This window comes from Lagopus leucura, unplaced genomic scaffold, assembly GCF_019238085.1.
Source record: "Lagopus leucura isolate 7727_CA_CO unplaced genomic scaffold, USGS_WTPT01 Super-Scaffold_739, whole genome shotgun sequence".
Taxonomy (NCBI): Eukaryota; Metazoa; Chordata; class Aves; order Galliformes; family Phasianidae; genus Lagopus; species Lagopus leucura.
The window spans coordinates 20,924,719-20,937,724 of record NW_024962255.1 but is presented as its reverse complement, the minus strand read 5'-3'; the positions used below and the strand labels follow the sequence as shown (position 1 = coordinate 20,937,724).

At 34.7% G+C, this 13,006-nt stretch overlaps 1 long non-coding RNA gene across 1 annotated transcript; it reads right to left on the bottom strand.

Annotated features, from left to right (window-relative positions):
- Window positions 1-4,564: 4,564 nt before the first annotated feature.
- LOC122175216 lies at window positions 4,565-10,144 on the bottom strand. Its single transcript, XR_006177349.1, has 3 exons — window positions 10,103-10,144; window positions 8,583-8,686; window positions 4,565-4,736 (listed from the first exon to the last, which is right to left on the bottom strand). It is a non-coding gene; the product is annotated as an uncharacterized LOC122175216 (long non-coding RNA).
- Between the last annotated feature and the right edge of the window lie 2,862 nt (window positions 10,145-13,006).

The window sequence follows — 13,006 nt, the reverse complement described above, 5'->3', positions numbered from 1 at the left end:
TGTGTGTGTGTGTGTGTGTGTGTGTGTGTGTCTCCTGATGCATTTCTAAATCAACAGAATTCATTGATTGATTCCTGGAAGATCCCCTGCTGTTGACTAGTTAGGACACTCAGTAGGTAGCGCTTTACAAATGGATATAGACAGATACTTTGTTCATCTGTTACATTGTTCATCTGGCTTTACAAACTCGAACTGCTGTATTTGACTTTGCTATTTCTCCTTCTTTTGGTTTTCAGCATTTGTTTTATTTCTTTTGTACTATGTACTATGTTTTTTTACAGCCAATTGCTCTCTTGCAGTGTGAATAGCATATGGTTTTATGATGGTTATGTTTGATAGAATTTAAATACACGTCACTTCTTACTACTTCGTAGTCATTAGGACCTCTGAGGGAGAGATCTTTGCACTACTGACCTCAAAAACTGGGTAACAGGCAGAACTTTAAATCTTTACAAATTACCATAACAGCAAAAGCAATCAATGGGTAAATGAATGTCACATTGTTCTTAAAGAACTGAACACAAAATCGAAATAAAACTCATTGCTGCAGTTCAAACCTAACCTTAATTTATATCATGAAGTTCCAAGATTCTAAATACATCGCTATAAGATTATACTTAACCCAAGCTGATTTTTTTTTTCTTTCTGGTCATGGAGGGCATTTCTTTTTTTAACAAAAGCATGATTACTTATCCCTCTCTATTCCCTCAGAAATTTTCTCCGCTTTTTATTATACTGAATCATAGCTAAAAAGTTCCTCCTGTACTTCTAAATTTTAATCATTATCACTCATTTGTAGCAACATCCTATGGCTTTTGAAATACACAGAGTTTCTTAGCTTGTCTCCACATACTTCCCTTGACTATCTATTCCTGCTCATAGTAGTTTCCCTCCCTTCTTTCTTATTATACCTTTTTTTCTTTTGTGAACCACCCACAAACTATGTCATAATCTCAAAATAAGAAACTGAGTTTTCTGAATCGGCACGCAGCTTGAAAAATATCAAAAAATATTTTGCTGCTAGGGCAAAGAAGGAAAATATTCCTTGCTCAAATGTCCAAATTACTCTCCTTAGCCTCCTTGTAACATGAGTACATTCATGCAATCATTTTATCTGTACAACAAGATCTATTGAAGTACACCTTGATTAAATACCTTCTCAATTAACTCTCTCTAGTATCTCTAGAAGATTGGACTGAACTGTGACAGCTTATTCCTGTACCTTTATGTACTTTGTGTACTATACATAGGGTATGCCAGGAGAGCTTTACACATCATCGTGGCACAAGGACTTTCCTTTTTTTTTTTTTTCTTTGAAAATACCTGTGCAATTTGAATGTCCAAGCTGGATCAGAAAGGCCAGTCATTTTGTCCCTGTGGGCCTTCTGCATTAGGAAACTATGAGACCAGTCTAGGATTTCAGTGACTGCAGAACAGAAGAATATTATAGCATCCTCTAATCACATGCTTATTTCCACAATCTGTTCTGCTATGAGAGGGAAGAAGTTTATGTCCCTCAGCTTTGTGAACTGTCATAAAAGAGCATCACAGGTTATAAATGGGGAAATGTATATTGGTTTAAAGATCAGAGTGAAAAATAATTCCATTTGTTTTCTGTTTTTGACTGGCTTTAAGCTAAGAAGCCAATTGCAACAACAAAGCTTTGTCATCATGTATACAGCTGCCATTGTTTTTTTTTTTGTTTTTTTTTTTTAAGATGTTAATTACTCTGCAGTTACTCAAAATAGAGAGATTAACATGTATATATTGCTATTTAGGTAAAGCATGTTCTAGGTTTCTGTACAACGATCCAATTGCTGCATCTTTTCTCCAATGTCTTCTAAAAATACTGGTAGACACAATTGTTGGGCAGAGGCACAGCACAAATGCCTGTACATTTACAAGCCTGCAAAACTGGTGGTGGTAATTGCAGTTAGCAAGAACAGCATAAAAGAGGTAGTTTAAAAATTCTGTTAAGATAACTGAGTTCACACACTGATCTGTCAAAAATGAATACATGAGAGTGGGAGGAAAAAAAAAAAAAAAGAAACAAACAAAAAACAACTCCCCAAGCAGACTTTTCTGTACTTTAAAGAATTTGGGGAAAAAAAAAACCCAAACGACACACACACACACACACACACACACACACACACACACACAAATCTTCTCGCTTTAGATTTTAGATTATCGATGCCAACATGTGACCAGGCATTACCTATTGCTGCTTGCATGGCAAGAAGCTGTTTTCAGAGGTTACTTGGTTTTACTCAAGTTTAATTTGAGTAAATCTGTCTGGCAGAGGGGAAAAAATAACAACAATAATTTAAAAAAGTAGTAGGAATCTTGTGGCTCAATTGAAAATAACAAATAAATACATATATATTTAATTGGAATGTCAAAATCTTACACTAGAATAGCACTAAAGAACAAAGATAAATGCTATAGCTGGTTCTGTCCAAAGAGTTCCCACTGTGTGAAAAATATAAAGTGAAATAAACCTATCTCTGGTGAAGAACACCAGAAAAAAGGCAATTCTGCAGAGTATCACAGTAGGTAAGGATGTAAACAGAAGTTAACCTGTCTGATGGGAAGTGCTGGAGGTGCTCTGCTAGAATGGAATTTGATGCTCTAACAGCTAATTCTGTTCTCAGTGACTTGTAACTAATTTTCTGAGTCATTGTGTATCACTGACTTGTGAAGATTTTTTTTTTTTTTAAAAGCTTTATCAATCTAGTTTTTGCCATGAAGAAAAAAAAAAATAAAAAAATCAGCCTATAAAATTGTTTTAAGGACATTCTATTTGTTACAAGTGCTATCCAGCAAAAAACTGAGAGAAAGCAGATGCATTGTTGACTGATGGTTTTGTGGTAAGCTGCACTCCTGGACTATAAAATCTAGAAAAACAAATTAAAAAAAAAAGAAAAGCCTCAAATGCTATTCTGGCATTTTATTTTCCTTCTTAGCTGCTTTAAACCAATATAATTATATTTTCTTAACCTCTTCCAGGGAAAATTCAATCTTTTATTTATTAGAATGCAGAAAGCTTTATAGAAGTTTCCATAAGGAAATAGTCTGGTGTATATACCACTATGCTTTAAGATGCCTAATAGCAAGGAGAGGAGCTAGGAAATTAATTATTTTTGAATCTGACTTCTTGAAAAGAAAGGAAAAAAAAGGAAAAAAGAAAATTACCTTCAGGTTAACTCTTGCCTACTCTTCCCAACCACATACGTATATTTCAAGAAAGATCTGATCCATATGATGGTATGATGTATACAACTAACATTGTACTACTTTCTAAGAGGCGCTAATTAGGTCACTGAGTTTTCCAGCTGTTATATCATGAAAGTGAACCTTGTCCAGCATTCACAGATAGGCATAGGGCTACAGACATGTAGAGATATCAGCATTAATTATTATTAATGTTCTTCTTCATGCTGACATGAAGGAGAAATCTATTTTTCAACTGGGTGCGTGTATAAATTTCAGTTACATACAGCTAATACAGGTTATCCAGGAAACTATTTACCTGATGTGTAAGATCACCTTTCATCACTCTAAATTTTCCCTACTTCTTCTGTCTGTTAGGTCACAACGCAGTTACCTTGAGGTGGCTGTTTTCATAGCTGACTCCACTTGTTTCCAGCATTTGCTAGAGTACCAGTACCTGAAAGATCTTTTGGGAGCAATGAAAGTAATAGTAAACAGTGACCAAATTAAATTCCTTAAAGCCAAAGGTATTAGGATGAAAAGAAAGGAAAAAAGTATTTCTAATTTAGGCAGCAGCAAAATCATAGGTGATTGATTCTAAGATAATGACCCAGGGAGTTATGCATAGGCACCCAGATTCCCTTAAAGACAAACAAGAAACTCAGTAGACTGGCCCATAAAAACACTTCAGTGAGCAGAGACCAGTTCCAACAAATAAAACACCATGATCACAGCAATGAGCCTAAAACCCCACCAAATGTACCAGGGTCAGTGTGGCATATTAAGTACCTCTATACAGGTTGGCTCTGTAAACTGGAATCCATTTCTGAATCAAGCTCTTAATCAACTGGGGCTTACTTTTCCAGAAACTCAGCTCATTGATGATACCTGACTTTTTTCAAAACAACTCACCAATTAGGCTATCTGTTCAAAACCATAAAAAAAACATGCTTTTGTTCTCAGCCTGCACAAATTCAAATCTGTCCTTCCCATTTCCCAAATGTACATCCAAGTCACCACAGTGTGGGAAAGCTACTTACAGCAATTACAAAAATAAAGCCCAGAATATGTAAGCTTTGGATTAGAACGCTTTAGAAAACCTATTTGCATAGTTTCCAAAAATAGAGCCTCACAATAGACACTTTAAGCACTTCAGTCAGTTTTTTTTTCTGATGTCAGGAAACGGCACATTTAGACGAGTTAAAATCAATAGTGAATTCCTACAGAATTCAAATGGGACAGGTTATCACTGCAAAACAGTAATACCAAAGACAAAGAAATTATATACTGCATTTTCCTTTTATAACTGGATTAATTTGTACTTTATTCATATTTTTAAATGTCATTTTTATATCCAGAAGGTCAGCTATCATTCTCGTACCCTTTGAGTAAGACAGCTGTGAAGGGGACTGATGAAAAAAGCCTGTAATTTTAATGAAGTTTCTGTTCTTGATTGGTTTTCCTCAAAGAATCTTGTTCATACAGAATATCTTCCAGCCAGGCCTGACTCCTATCTGTTAGTCCTGCAAGTATAGAAGATATTTATAACCCGTAACAATGATGTAAAAAACATCTTTCTAATTAATAAAGTTTGACAGTTTTATTAATCTTTTTGCCATTTATTATGCTTTTATATTAGGCACCCACTTCTCATACTGTCTTCGGACTTGTTAATTTCTTTTCACTATTTGCAAAAACTGAAACTGTAATCTTCCTCCTCGAGAAATTTAACATTGACAATGCTGTAAACAGCAAGGAGGCCTTACTGCAGATTGAGGACAATTCCATAATGATTAGAACAGTGAATTATGGAAAAAGAGAAAGGAAAAAGAAATTTTCTGAAGCAGTGATTTTGAAGAAAGTCATACAGAATTCAATTGGTGAAGTTGGCCGAGGTCTTTTTTGGGAAAGGAAAAAAACGTGATTAGAAGAGATTATCTACAATTAGTCTATGTTCTCATTTTCAAAAATAGTTGACTGACATGATATGCTGATAAAGTCACAAGCTGAGTTGAAAAAACTAAAACTTTAAACCCATTCTCAGATGGCATGCAGTAAATAGCAGCATGACTGCTGCTCATTGCTTTTATTGCAAAGTGAAATGGCTTAATTCAAACTTTAGGCAAACTTGCACAAACTTCCATTGAATTAATATGGAAATTACACATTTCCTTACTGAATCTTTGCTGAACAACACACCAATAATTCCTTGCAAGAGGAGTGAGAAATTTATCAATGACAACACTAATACCATAGGCAATATTCTGAACTCCTATTGAAAAAAAAAAAAAAAGTGATGTGTACACTGCACAGTGAAAAGTTGCATAAAGACTTAAGAACCAAGTCTCAGCAGATCACTTTTTTTTTTTTTTTTTACTGGAAGCTGCATGCTCCCACAGTGCCCTGCTGGCTACAGTCATATCATTGCTTTGAACTTCCATGACATGTAGACTCCAAAATCTCAAAGATAGCCTGTGTCTACAACAGCTTTGATTTTCTTTCTGCAGGTGGGTATACAAATGACCAGTGTGAGCTAAAGATTTGGCAAAGTTAATTGGGGCTGGAAATGTCGGAGAACACTATCTGCAGGACTTTTAGAGTTATCTCCATTTGATGGTTCTTGTGCAGTCTTGGACTGCAACACAAAGATCTGCCCGTTTAGGCTCTGATCCCCAAACATCAAAACACAGACATCAGATATTTCCCATGTAAGTGTACCATATATTTTGAAGTGGACAGATCTGTCTGAACCTGAAGCGATAGCAGAGGTGTACAATTATTAGACACTGCTGCAAGAAAACAGCTGTTAGCTTTAGTTAGAATTAAACTGAGAGCTGAATGAGAACTAAAACTTTCATAAGTAAAACAAACTGTGCCAGTATTGTAGCTTAGCAAATTTGAAAAATAAGCCGTTCAAGTAGTATTACAGAACCCAAATCTGTGTTCCAATACACATACGTTTAAGCATTATTAAATAATAAACTGAATTCATAAAGTGAATAGCTATTTAATTTTAAAACGTTTTGATATGATGCACTGAAAGATTTCAACAATTCCTTCAAAAGGCAACGTGAAAACTACATTTTAATTGGCATAGTTCCTGCATTTTACCAAGGGCATAAACCAAATCACCACAAATGAAAAAAAATTAATGTCCTCCTGTAAAAAAAACATCTAAATGCAGAATAAAATTAAGGGAAAATAAGCTACTTAAATCCACATTGTTCTGCATAATAGCATAGAAATATATACTACAAAAAGCCTCACGAAGAAACATTTTTTTTTTTTCCTCAAATTTGATCTTATCTAACTTATGGGAACACTTCCAAAGAAAAATATATCCAATGTATTCATTTTTAGAACTAAAAACTAAACATAAATATATATTATTTCAAATATGCGTAAACAAAGATTTCCACCTAAATACAATAAAAATTGTCAATCAGAACATAATGCCTCTTAAACCCCTGGAGGAATCAATTTGACATTGTAAGGCAACTCCAGTTAATGCTCCTTAATTTACAAGGATTTTCACTGAAAATTTAGGAAATGTTGATTTGTTAAAGATTTGAATTTTCAGCACTAGGAATCTGTTCTACAATATTACAATCTATTTTTATTTAAAAAAAAATAGAATCAATCGGAACGATGTAGATTGACAATAAAAATAATTTTACCAATATCTGAAGATAGTTGGGAGATTCTTTGAAACAATGAAAGATGATAATTACGTGGTAAATGTCACACGGGGCAATAGAAACAAGTCAAAACAAACTTCACCCATCACTGAATTAATTAGAAAAAAAGTGAACAAAAGTCCTGTGAATTGTTCCAGCAACCTCTGTGTAGTACAGTTCAGAAGGTTGTGTTTCAGCAGCATATGTACTTGTCACCCTCATTACAAATCTCCCTGTAAGAATATGACCTTTATTTAAGGCTATATGCTTGTGTTCCCAATTAGAGAAATTCACATTTTCTTTAACAACATGTGTAATGTGAGCTTTTAGCATTCTAGATGCTGTTCTAAGCAAAGCGAAAATTTTGGTAATAGTGCCTGAACTCTGGTGATAAGTCACAGTATCCCTAATCTTACAAGTCACAAACCTACAAGAGTGATTTTTTTTTTCAAAGCAAAATTCGCCATGATTAAATAAACAGGGACCAAATCTCCACTGTCCTGCAAGATTTAAGGATAATTTACTTCTGTGCAAAGTCAGTACCACTAATGTACTATTAAGAGAGAAGTTTTAATATTACAGAACAGGCAACAGTGAGTTCAGATTGTGCCTAACAATAAAGACTTGGGCTAGAACTATGGTACTGCATTTAAAGTATGCATAAATTGCACACTGTAGCCTCTGTTTTAAAAAATAGCATAATCATGATGACTCTGTGCAGCTTTACTCAGTGTACTTAGCTTGCTGGGGACAGTCTGTTATAACGATGTCTTCTTTTTGAGATATAAACGACAATCAAGTTCCTGCTACACAGCCTTCCACTGTGTCATGTGGCTCATCCAGAATTACTCAGTCAGCCATACATTGCCAAGGAAGAACCTTTCAACTCTCCACCAGAAAGACCAATGTAGAATTTACATAATTAAAATAAAATGCAATTGAATAGAAACCATAAGAACCTCTTAGTGTAAAAAACAAACAAAAAAGCCATACCACAAAAAAACAAAGAACCGGGACATCTTGTATATTACTCCACACTGAGGTTTTATGCACATTTTCTTAACTTAATTTCAAGACCTGTAATATCCTCAAGAATTCAATCTTTATTTGAAACTACCTTGCTCTACCAAGCATAGCAAGTTTTTTTCTGCAATGCCATAAAGTTTGCTTCTACAGTAAACAGAAGTTACTGAATTGTCTCACCTGCTTTGACAGGCCTTTGTCAGCCCACTATCATTATCAAAATTCTGCAGATCTGTGGTGGGTACCTAAGAAGGATTCTAGAAGGATCCTAAATCTAAATTTCATATAGGAAAGGAACTCAAAGTAAGTCATCTCATATTCCTGATCTTTCTCTAGACTCTAACTAGTGATTTAACTAGCCTCTAACACAAAGCTGTTTGAGAACTTGTTCTCTATTCTCACCACCAGAGAGAAGGATTTGCCAGAACTGTTACACATCCAACATATCTGGGTGGAACTTCAGTCAATGAAGGATATAATCTCTTAACTCAGCTCTCCATTTATTTTCTGCTGCTGGAACAATGCAAATGATACTGAATCAATCTTGATCTTTTTGGGGGGGCTGTTTTCTTCTAGGAATGTTTCCAGGAATGGGGAGAAAAGCAATCATTGAAGAGATTCGGTTAAACTAATGAGGGATGGATGGAAAGTTAATGGTCATTCCTGTACCTTCCAAATTACCTGTCACCCTGTATTTTGGAACGCAGCAGCCAGAGGCTCCATCCAGTATCTCACCTTCCTTTTTCATTTTCACTGATTCAGTAAAATGTGATCTGGGAAGAAAACATGAATGAACTCTGTTATCTCCCTCCAGTAATTTTTTCTTCCTTGGCAGGCCCAGCAAACAAACTGGAATTTATTACTGATTTTCTCTCAAAAATACCCCCCAAGAGAAAGTCAAAGGAGATTAAAAATTATTTGAAATTAATTACAACAGTAATGAATAATACAAGTCTATACAAAATATCATATTATTATTACTATTCATATGATGTAGTAATTGGTGCTTTCATTTAAATAGTTAAGCATAAGTAAGGCAGGATATAAGCCTGAAAATAGCAAATGGTACTATAACTATGCTTGTAAATCAATGTGGTAAACAATGCTAGATCTGAATGATTTATTCTCTTTGTATTTCCCCATATTAACCATTTACAATCACTAATGCTACTTCCTTATCTTATCTTAGATAAATGTAAGCTTTCAATATGAAAACATTTTTGCAGAAGATATAGTATTGCATTCATGAGAAAGGTGGATTCATATTGCAAAATAAAAACAAAATATATTTATTTTTATTTTCCTTGTGGAAAAGGAAGTGTTCACCAAGTGTTCTACCTTAGAAAATCTTCCTCTAAGTCCTTACATAATCTGCCTGTAGACACGGTGCCAAATGAAAACAGGTGGAGAAAAATATTTAGCTATCATCCATCAATCTCATGGGCCAAGTAAAGCAAAACACTCCAAAATCTTCACAGAAATAAAGAAAATAAGGACAATTGAATCAAATTTGCCTTACACTGAAGTATAAATAGTAACAGGTCTCAGGAACCCAAATGTGCCTGTCTTCGTAGGAATCTAACATACAAAAACACCATAAAACCTTATGGAAAAATGACATTCATTTAAAAAAAAATATATATATTCTAGTCATTCACTCATTCTCTTGAGTTTCACTCTCACATTCTCTCATTTCTATATTCATAAAAACCATAATGGGTGTGTATTTATGGTCTGGCCAAGATCCCTTGAATGCAGGACAAACAGCGGTTGATATTAAGACTTTGCTACATCTCTGTGGTTTCTTTTGATTTTTTGAGAATGTTTTTTTTTTTTTGGAGTAGCATTTAAAGTTTTTTTACAAGTCATATAATTATGTTACATTCTTTGGCCTCAGTATCTTGATGACTTCAATCTCTATTGTTTTGAAGCCATGCTATGGTCTACTCTTATTGTATTCTCATTTTAGATATCTTTATAAATAGTCTGTCTTCTTCCTGGGATAAAAAGAAGGATGGATCCATGCAAGGGGCTGCAACCATGTGTCTGTTTTTGCTGTTATCAGAGATTTCAGTGACAATTTACCTCCATGTATAATTAATGAACATACAGATGTTGTAATTACAAAATATAACAGAGAGTTTGGCTAAGCAGTTATTAAACCAAAACAGAACAGATAGAATGCTTACCCACATCCTGGGCTCACTATGAAACTCCAGAGAAGGGAATCTCCAGAAGAGATCCTTCCCCCCTGGTTGTCAACTCTTAAATGGGTCTAGGAGAGGTGGAGCCAGGCTCCACTCCTTCCAGCAGAACAGGTGAATTGCCTTCACCTGTGCTCCTGTGACTGACTCATTGCTCACCTCAGGTGATCAATCAGAGGTTCAGGCTGTGATTCAGCAGTTCTCATATGCTCCAGTATGACATTACTGAAGCAGAAGCCTTCTAGTCTTGTAGCAAAAAATGAATTCCTTGATGTTTATTGGTTTTAATGCTATGTTAGCTTATTAACATAGGCTTTTTTTTTTTAGCCTTTCTGTTGTTTCTTGTAGTGCTCATATTTCCATTCCCATTAAATGCTTGAATCTGAATATTTTTGTAACAAATCTCCACTGTTAACTTTTCTAAGCTGGTGGTGATAATATTCAAAACTGTGAATATAATTTTATGAATATAATTTCAAAAACAGGTAAGTAATTAGACAAAAAAAAAAAAAAAAGAGTAATCATCATCTTAACAGACATCTTCAAAGCACAGCAGTCGCCTTTCTCCAAGTGCACATGAAAACCCAAACCTGACTGCCTTTAGAATCAAAAAGCTAAGAGTATGCATTTTTTTTACTCAACTTCATACACTTACATTAAACATCACATGGTTCCCTCGTGCCACTTTGAGAATGTGAAATGAATGAATAAACAATTGAAAAGGCTCAGCACTGCCCAGAACAAAATATTCTGCTGTGTATAAAATTCAAACTTTAGTTAACTGATAAAAGAGAACCATTCTCCAAAGAAAACCCAAATCAGGTTACTTAAAGATATCAATCTATTTATTGACTTTAAAAAACAATCAAAACTAGATATCTGGCTAATACTGTGGATGAAACTTCACTGATTTCACTGGTTTTAGTGAGACTAAATAATTTCAAAATTCAGCAGAATCTGCAACACTACCATTTAATACCTTGACATTGCTCTCTTCATACAGTACAACTTAAAATCCAAAAATTGCCCCATTTATAGCTATGTCCAGGGCCAAGCTAAAGGAACAACACAAGAATGAGCATTTTTATAGTAGCAAATATAGGCTTCTCCAAATAGCTTTAATGTTGTATACTAGAGATGTTAAATTTCTGCTAGCTACATACACTGTCCATATCTGTGTTTGATTGATTTTACAAGAAAAAAAAGATAGCATATCAAGTGAAAAATTATTTTTAGATCTAAGAAAATGTTAGCCAGTACTTGTGTTTTTCTTTTTCACTATTACCAAACACAGCAAATTAAAGGGAAAACAGTACTTCTCACATTTCATGTAAGTTTAGATTTGCTCAGAGGAGGAGATGCCTATCTTGTGCAAAGAAGAGCTGATGAATTAGACAACAAAACAATATTATGTGTTTCACGTGGTCCTACTTTCAAGTTTCAACTTTGCAAGGATACTTGGGGAGAAAGAGAATGAGAGAACTGTGGTTTCTCTTAATTTCCTGTTGCTGCAAGGTCCAATACACAGCGCTGTGCCTGGCAGAGACTGCTGCAGGGTGCTCATCCTTTATGTTTCTTATGTCTTTATGTAATTGCCAAGGATGCCTAGGGGTCAGCAAAGGTACTTCCTGACCTCATGTATGAATCTAAATAAATATACGGATCTCACAAGTCTATGACTTGGCACTCTCCTGAGAGCCCTGATGAAATGCATAATTTAGCATCATTCTGTCTGTGCGCATTTGTTTGCATTTTGCAGTATTGCAATCTAATTTAGTTATGAAGACCTGTGCATATTAGAGAATATAGGATATCATAGAATATTATTTATACAGTGTCTCCATGTTGGTTACACTGGCCTACACCTACTGAGGTAAATGAGAAGTCTATGAGAAACATTAATGAGAATGCAATGAGAAGGTAGTGCCTCATGTTGTTTCTTATGATGAGACTATTGAAAATATGTTCCCCCAGAGCTTCTTATGCTCCTCCAGACAAGCAGAAAAACCAAATATGTGATATTTTCCTGAGCAAACTACATAATTTTTCTTTCAATATATTTCAAATTAGACACACAGATGTTTCTAGTCTTCAAATTAAGAAAGAGATCTTGACTAAAGTACAAGTGGGATCTTGACAATTTGCTGTGCAGTGTTCATAAAGAAGCATCCAGCTGCAAAGCATTTTCAATCACAGACAAGAAGATAATTCTATATCCTACAAATCTAACTTGACATAGTAAACATAACTCAGAAATTGATTTTGTAGAAAGAGTTCAGACTGTTTACACTATCTCTAGGCTATCTCTGTCACCACCAGGAAGTTATTCTTTATTGAAATATGCTGAAGTACTTGCATGGGAGAAAATGAAACATGCACCAGTCCTGTAATACAGTCAACATCATGTAGCTGGGTCAGTAGCCCAGACTGCTTTGTATGTGCGTTAAATTCAACAAAATGAAGACTCACATGCAGAAGTCTTAATGGTGACACAGTGTTGAAAAAATCAGGAATTTTGCATGCATTTCCTTCTTTTCCCTAGCATTTCATTTTTATTCAGCTATCCTTCTCCCACAAGTGCTACTGACACATTTTCTGGTTCCAAAATTTCAGGCTAGCTCAGTGCAATAAATCTGTTGCACATATAACAGGTTTACAGACAAGAAAAATCATACAGAGCAAAGATCTAACACAGTAAATACTGATGTCCAATCACTTTCTGTAGTAATCATTTGCTGCATACAGCAAATACACAGCAATAAGCTTGAATACAAGTGTAAAAATTTCAGGATAACCAATGGAAATTAAATATCTATTATCAACTGAGATAATAAAATTTTGTGCCTGGTTAGTTTAATACAGGTCAAAGAAACAAGCTAGAAAAGATAA